This window comes from Adiantum capillus-veneris, unplaced genomic scaffold (genome assembly GCF_014529385.1).
Source record: "Adiantum capillus-veneris isolate H3 unplaced genomic scaffold, ASM1452938v2 Hic_scaffold_498, whole genome shotgun sequence".
Lineage (NCBI taxonomy): Eukaryota > Viridiplantae > Streptophyta > Polypodiopsida > Polypodiales > Pteridaceae > Adiantum > Adiantum capillus-veneris.
In genome coordinates, this window is record NW_028221572.1 from 27,115 (window position 1) to 36,152 (window position 9,038).

Below are 9,038 nucleotides of genomic sequence, written 5' to 3' on the forward strand. Positions count from 1 at the left end.
CCGATTTTAGAGATGTGATTTCAGCCCTTGCATTAGGGAAGAAAGAAGAACCATTTACCTTACAAGATGGTTATCTTCTCTATGGCAATAGACTATGCGTTACTAAGTCACTACGTGAGAAAGTAATGTATGAATCTCATGCTCCACCTTATGCGGGGCATAGAGGGATTCAGTCTACCTTAAAGGGAATTGAAACATATTTCTATTGGCCTACCATGAAAGTGAACATACAAGAGTATGTTTCTAAATGTGTGGTATGCCAAAAGAAAAAATTTGATAGAGGGAAGAAAATTGGATTGCTTCAACCCTTGCCAATCCCTAATGCACCATGGGAAAGCATATCCATGGATTTTATCTTTGGATTGCCTAAGTCTATCCATGGGAATAGGGGAATATTGACGATAGTGGACAGGTTCAGTAAACAAGCTCATTTTATACCTATCAAAAAGACTATCAAAGCCCATCAAATGGCAACCCTCTTCATTTCACAAATTTTCAAGTACCATGGCTTGCCAATGTCTATAGTGTCGGATAGAGATCCTAGAATGACCAATAATTTCTGGAAGGGTCTCTTTGAGAATTTAGGGACAAGCCTAAACTTCTCTTTGGCCTATCATCCACAAACGGATGGCCAAAGTGAAATAGCTAACCTAACCATTCTCGATCTACTAAAAGCCTATGTAACGGAAGTAGATCAAAGATCCCAATGGGAGAAGTACTTACCCTTAGTGGAGTATGCTTACAATAACACTGTACATACTTCCACGGGAAAAGCACCTTTCAAGGTAATTGAGGGAAAATAAAAAAGTCCCTTGCTACTTAAGGTACATGGGAAGATCTTCGTTGCAGATGAGTATAGCCGAGACCTACAAGAATCTTTTCAAAAGATTAAGGATGCTATCTCTATCTCACAGCAAAGGCAAAAGGCTGTTGCTGACAAGCACAGAAGAGCCCAAGCCTTTAAAGAAAATGATTGGGTCTTGTAAAAGTTTCCCAAGGCTCGATTCAGGCACACGACGGACAAGAATCCTGCGGGCCACCAAAAGTACTATGCTAAACTAGCAAAAAGGTACTATGGTCCCTTCTAGATTCTTAAGCCAATCAACGAGACGGCCTATCAACTCAAGTTTCCCAATCATTGGCTCATACACAATGCTTTTCATGTGAGCCTATTAAAGCCTTACAAAGGAGAGCCACCTCAAGAACCAACTATTGAAGACCCACCGGAGATCGAGGACCAAGAGGAGGTGTTGCAGCCCGAGTCCATTCTCCGACATGAAGACAAGGTACTAAGAGGCGGTAAGACTATCCGACGATATCTTATTAAGTTTAAGAATTATCCTTTTGAAGATGCCAAGGCATACAATTAAAGGATAACCTAAACCTTGTCAATGCTTACAATGTTTCCCAAGAGTAAGCAAATGTACAAAATGTTAAAAATGAACAAAGTTTTTGTCTTATAAGACTCTCTTTTTCTTTATTGTGCACAAAAATGAAGTAGTATGCATGCTTAGATCAAGTTTGCGGAGAGGACGTCTCCCAAACACCAAGTAGAGCTTGTCACTCTACTATGGAAGATTGATAGGACTAAGGTGCAGACATGCTTGCAGCAGCCTCAGGCTCTCAAGCGCCAAATGGACTAGTCATCCATTGTGGAATGATGTCGTAGGGTAACATAGGGATCCTCTACCCGCTAAGAAAAGGACTCATGAATATGCTTTATCTTCTCTACACCATAGTCGAGGACGACTATGATTTCAAGAGAGAGGTAATGTCATAATAATCAATATCTAATTCTCCTAAATGATTTTCTCATATTAAACTGATCATTTAATGTGGGGAAGTGCCAGGGGAGAAAAGGCTAGAATATTGGTTAAGCTAGCAGACCGGCCACAGTAGGGATCCAAAAGGGGGGCCATCTGCAAAAGATCCATGTGTAACAAAGGGCTAAAAAGACCCTAAGGTTCAGCCCATTAAGACTTCCAAAATGCTAAGGTTTCAAAATTCAAAGGTTATGTCCAAAGGGTTAAAGCTTAGGGGGAATTGGATGCTTTGTGTGCTCTCCAAAGTCAACACATATCCCTACATGGGAGGGGGCGAGCCCTTCTTCTAGGGGATGAGAGAGAAATCCACACACACACACACACAAGCTCCCTTTACACAAAGGGAATGAGGGACACATGTCAGCTCCCTAGGCCAGATGCCGACAAGGTGTGCCCAGTTTCTATTGGATGACCCTTGAAGTGGACCAATGAGAATTAAGCTAGAGTAAATCTAGTTTAATTAATTTAAAAACATTTAATAAAAGAAACCAATGAGAATTAAGTCTCCTAGAAGACTATTGGGCAGTCTCACAAGGGGTCCAATGAGAATTCACGAGCCCAATGGCTTGCCTGATTCCGATTGGCCAGGAGGAATAGGGGTCCAATGAGAGTTTAGTTTAATTATTTAATTACCTAAAGCTCTCACAAAAGGAGAAAGGGGGACACATGTCAGAAGGCTATCACTTATGCTGCTTAATAGTCATTGGCTTGACTTGGGGAGAGCCAATGAGGGCTCAGCAAGAGCAAATAGCAAGAGGGCTCGCCCAAGAGAGAGAGGGGGCTGATTTTTGCAAGGCATTATCACACACACACTCACACAATCTCATGTGTGAAGAAAGAGAAGACTATGTCTTCCCAAGCTTTAATGGAGAGCTCATCACCTACTCCAAGCTTGTGAGATAGAAGCCTACATCAACACACTCTTGGCATGTGGATGCAAATCCAACCAAGAGCCAAGCTTCAATGCATGCTCATCTCCTCTACCAAGCTAATTACTAAGCTAATCTATGCTAATATGAGTGATTATGTGAGGAGATGTACATCTTTCTCGTAAGATACTCCTTCTTCCTCTCAATCTACTCTCATACCCTGCTAGCTGTCACCATCTTCGAAGGTGTGTGAGGTCTTGGGTCTGAGAACGGGGATAATTAAAGTTGTGTTTGTTAAGTGTTTTGCTTAGTGCATGAAGCTTTCATCTTCATTGCACTAGCTAGTCTTGAAGGAACACAAAGAATTGTATTGTACAATGTCTCTCTTGATGGGAGAAACCACAATACAAAGCCTTTTGGAGGGGGGACCGGCTCCATGCAAATCCGGTCCTCAACTGTTGTCATTAGCTTAATTTCTCTCTGTTTTGAAAGTATTGTCGATGCTATCTAACTAGGTGTTATGCTTTTTGTTGCTCTCTCCACCCAAGCACTCTTGTAATTCTCATTAGGAATCTATTCTAATGAAATGCCCACTATGTTCATGCTCATTTCCGCTACACACAAGTTATTAGGCCATTAAATGTTACACAATGCCTCCTGAAGCAGCATTATGACTTCTTCCATAAGAACCATCAAAGTAAAACAATGAAGCATTAGAGATGGCAGGATTCTTGACTTCTTGTTTCACACCACCTCTTCTTTAACCAAAATTGGAGTATCCTTATAACTGAGAAGATCTGTCAGGGTAGCCCCAGTATTTTCCTCTACCAAAAAGGTGAACTAAAACTCCTGAAGCTCAATAACCCAGTTCATCACTGGTTTTGATATATTTGAATTGTTGAACTGCTTAGGAAGCAATGAATAACTCGTAAGAAAGGTGAATGAATTTTGCACAAAATAGTGCCGGAATCGTCTGAAATCATTAACCATATTGGTTATCACCGATTCAATTTCATAAAAATATCTTTCATGAGGAGTCTTCACTCTGCTAGCATAATGAACATGCTTCATATACTGAGATTCCTTCCCCCTTTGTAATAACATAGCTCCAATAGCATCGTCTCCCACTCATGGGTTGACATAAAACCCCTTTTCCCAGTCAAGAGATTGCATAATAGGTAACGTACTCAAGAATTATTTAATTTTGTCAAAAACATTGTCACACTCATGAGACCACTCCAAGGGATCATTCTTAACTGTTTGCTGCAATGGATACAATAACTGTGATGCCAAAGGTATAAAACAAGACAGATATTTAACCTTTTGTATGAAAGTGGCCAAATGTTTGGTATCTTTAGGAGATGATAGTAACAATAAAGCCTTCATTTTCTCTGGGTCTACTTCAATCCCATTTTCTAGAATAACATGCCCAAGAAGCTTTACCCGTGGCTGTGCCAAATGACATTTTTTAGGGTTTAGCTGACCCGCGCATTCATCATTACCTGGAAAAAGTCATTTCAAGCTTTTGAACGTTCTCTTTCCTTGAACTGTATACACAAAAATCATCTATGAATCCTTTGAGAAACTTCCCAAGGAACGGGGTAAGGACCCAATCTACTTTCCTTTCAAAAGCTCCTGGCCCATTTGTCAACCCAAAAGGAAGGCAACAAAAGAAAAAACAACCCCATGGCGCGATAAAAAGTAGTCTTTGTCTTGTCTTCAGGAGCAAGGATAAGCTGAAAGTATCCTGAATACCCATCACAGACGCTATATCTCTCAAAACCAGCCACTGCATCTAACAATTGATCAATAAAAGGCAAATGGTAAGGATCTTTCTTAGTCACCGCATTTAGTGTCTTGTAATCTACACAAACTCTCCAACACCCATATTTCTTTGGTGTGACTACTACAAGGCTCACCCATTCAGCATTATCCACTGGCACAATGAACCCTGCGTCCAAAACCTTATCCACTTCTTTCTTTAAACCATTCATCTGTTGCTTACCCATCCTTCTTAATTTCTGTCGTGTTGGCTTTACCCCTTCAACTAGCTCGATCTTCACAGGATCCCCAACAAAACCTTTTATTTCCTAATATGAGGTAATGAAAAGATTTGGAAACCTGTCCAACATTGCTAATTACTACTTTCTTTCTCCTTGTGTCAGATCAGTACTCAACATATTTTGAATCAACTCATTCTTCACTAGCAGGTCATGTTTAGGTTGCATTACCTCTTCAAGTTGCTCTAAATGGCTTGAAGCATTTATGTTCCCTAATATTTGCAACACTTCACTAATTTATTTTTGCTCCTCATCCAACAAGAACTCAAAGCACTGCTACTTTTTGAGTCTTCAGAACTATCATCACTAGTAGTTTTGGACTCCTCATTCTCACTCACATCTTCAAGTGCCACAGGCTGTTTGGTAGTCATATTAAACACTTTCTTTTCACCCTTCTTGTCATGTACATTGATTGTGCCCTTGCGCCAATCTTGCACGGCACCCACAGCTCTTAACCCAGGTTGTCCCAAAATGAGAGGAAAGGCTCCTAGTCCAGCTGGCATAACATCAAAGTTCACCATAACCTTCATGTTAAAGACTTCGACTTCCAAATTCTTGATCATTCCCAAACATTTCACTTTGGCATGGTTTTCTAGTCAAATCCCAAAGCTAGATCTTCTGTATGTAATGAGACCCAGTCTCTCGACACATGACTGTGTGATCACACAAACTTGAGCACCTCCATCAATATAGGCTTCTCCCATGCCAACACCTTTCTGCCAAGCGTTCACCACAGGACAGATGTGGGGTAACTCTCCCACAGACAACACTCTGACTTGCCCATGCTTCGGATCTTTTTCAAGATTCACTAATGACTTCCGCTGCCTTTTAAGTTTGGTCACCATATTCATCAACTGGCCAAAAGTACAGTCTAATTTCCTCCCAATCAGGTCTTCCTTTAAATTGTAAGTTGTTTGGACTTCTCTCAAAGACAAATCTGCCACTTCAAATCGTTTACGAGGCTTCCTCTTTCTCTTGGCTTTCACATCTTCACCCTCCTTCTCCTTCTCTTTCTTTTTGCTAGGCCCTAGTGCTGCATAACCTTCCCTCTCTCTTTTGCCTACTGGCAACACGTATGTGTCTTTCTTTTCGACTCGCACAATACCCACATGACCACCAAAGGTTGAGGCTGGACTTTCCTATCCCGTACCTTGATCTCCCCGTATATCCAATGCATAATAATTAGCCCTGTTAGGAATCTGCTGAGTAGTGGCTCACGAGGTTCACTATGTGTAAAACTACCATATCACGTGCGTTCAAGACATGTTTGTAAAACCCTTTATCTATGAATTGTGTTAAGAATATAATGTACCCTTTTATTTTAAAGTCTATAAGTTTTTATCAAATTTTAAAAAATAATGTCCTTATGTATGTAAGTTTTAAGAACTTTAAATACCCTTCTGTTGAACTCACGTGATAGGTTACATTTTTATTAGGTGACCTCCCCGGGGGAAGTGGAAACATATCCCCTCCCATCCTTGCTGGCTTTGAACAATAAGTGGTAATATGACCAAGTTCACCGCAATTATAACAAGTGGAGATGAACCTTCTCTGTGGCTTAAAACCGCCTGATCCACGACCAGCATTTGCATTAGGCTGAGCTTCACATGCATGAGTCATTCCTCTACCACGCCCACGCCCACGACCACCTCCACCACCAAGGACACTAAGTCGCAATTCTTGCATCATGGTCATCATATCTTGCATATTTTGTTGTAACTGCTCGGTAGTAGCAGCCCTTTGAGCATGTTGGCCTCCAGCTTTTTCTTGATTCTCCTCCTTTTGGCTACCATTATTTTTCTCAAAGACCACTTTCCCATATTCATTAAGTCTTTGAGATTTTCATTCTTTCTCTCTGGCAATGGCGATTGCCTTCTTGAAGGTGGTGGGCCTTTTCAGGTCAACTTTGAACTTCAGACTTTCTTTTAGGTTTTCCACAAAAATGTCCTTCTTTGACATGGATGGAGGAACCTCGATTCTCAAATCCGGGCCCATTTATCCCATAAACGGGTGAACTGCATGACAAAATCATCAACACTTTGATTAGCCCTCTAGGTGTACCTCAAAATTTCATATCAAACTTCATCAGGTACTTTGATGGATCGGTATTGTGCCAGGAAAGCTTGCTTTACACGATTGTAGTCAAAAAAGACCCCTGGATTTTGTGCTTGCATCAACTCCTCAAAATTATGTTACCAAACTTTTGTCTCATCCTATAAACTATATTGCAACAACTGCAACAATATAGCTTGGTCTAGTATATTGTGTAGTAAACAATTGGCTTCTAACTTTTCAATAAATGTCTATGCATTTTTATTAGGCAATCCATGAAACTGTGGGAACTCGTTTGCCATGTTTGACTGCCACAAAAACACTTACATGTGACGTCAAAAACTCAAGGGATGTCAAAGGATCGCTCCAGTACCTAGTCCACCTCACACTTGGTAACCCGGCCCCCAGTGCTTAGCTTCACAAAACCTCACAACCCTCCAAAGACTTCAATCCAATTATACGACCACCTCAAGCAATGTCCACAATTTGCACATATATAGGCGGTTGTCCATAAGGACCCACATCCCTTTTGCATTCACTGCCTCCAGAATAGACATATTTCATAGGAATTGGAGAGTAGGAGCACTTGTTCCTCAGTGGGGGTACCAAAATAATTCTAGTATGCAAACAGAAAGGAAAATGAGAACCTCTATAGCCTTGCACACACCACACTGTCGGAAGGAAACACCATAAAGTTACGGAAAATACCTATGTCGAACACCTGTAAAGTCGGGCGGGAAACAGTCATAACGCAAACCATGATTGAAATTATTGAAAATCAAGATCATAAAGACGAATCTTGTGTCATGTAGACCTTTGTAGAGTATCCATATGCTTGATTCAGACAACAAACGAGAGAGTTACAAGCTTTCGAAGATGGGGTATCTCTCAAAAGCTCCAAAAATACTAGTCTCTGTAAGCAAAAAGGGTGTGCAGAGAATTGTAGCTATTAAAAAGGGGATTTTTTTTTGCTCTTATCCCAAGGAATTTTCTCTCTCTTCTTAGCTGACATAGTTCTCTCTTTGGGCACCTTTTAATTGGTCCAATTTTGGCCTATTTTGGGTGAAAAAAGAGCTGTGGCCGGTCACTTTTTGACTAAGACAAGTGGGGAAGGGAGGTGCCCGGGGACCAAAAAGGTGGCCAGGTTCCTGTTGAGGTAGTGGGAACTCACAATGGGTGCCCCCTCTCTCCCCCAACACCAAGCGATCCCCATTAGCAGGCCAAGAGAAGCTCCATTTGCCCCTTTGATACAACCTTAGGGGTGTGCATTCCCCCCCTTATACCCTCCATGTGCGATTACTCCATTGCCACTTGGCAACTCTCTCCAAGCTTCCCAACTTCTCCAAAAATTCGCAGCTTCTCCCAAAGCATGAGAGGACTTCTCGAACAATTCTCCCCGAGGCATACCTTGTTGCTCCGGTCATCGAATGATGCACCGTAACACACGGCTCGAAGCCCATCACCTCGACTATCTCCAGAAACATCAAACAACTTTCGTTTTTTGTTTTTGATTTTTCTTCTAATTGAGAACGATTTTGTAGAAACAGCTCGCAAAAGCTTTGGAATCGATGTGGTCTACAACTTTGCAGAAGAAACTTTCTCTAAATTTTGCACCGATTTTGGGTTATCATTCGCGTACTCTGAATATGTTTGAAAAGAAACTTTGCTTTTTTCTCTTCCTCTTGGGTATATGTTGGACGGGAAGTGACTCACACACCCATGAAGTGTATGCAAACACTACCTAGATCAACATAATGTCAATCGAGGACACAGATGACACGATAGGCACACGGAGGAAATCTCTTAAGCTTGTCAGGCTGAGACCATCCTACACATACAACACTCAGGAAGGCCAACTAAACCACAATCAAGAACCTCAGTGCTCTCAACTACACCACCTAGCCACATACACACATGCGGAAGGTAACTCACCTAACCATGCTAGATTCGTACGAAACTTAAGGAACACCATCCCCTCACTAGGATATACCTGTCCCTAAGCTTCTACACTCAAAACCCTCACTCAAAACCCATCTGCGGAAAACGCGTAGGATGACAGAGCCGAATTTTGAAAGTGCCCGAAACTGAAATTTATGAGTACCTATGCATAGCTTATGTCGCCATGATTCTATAGACTACTAGCACACAGAAAACAGACATCGTTTGATACACTTACGACCACAATTAGCTCGTAGATGCGTCGGCGTGTGCGCTTCATCTCGCGGGAAATGCTT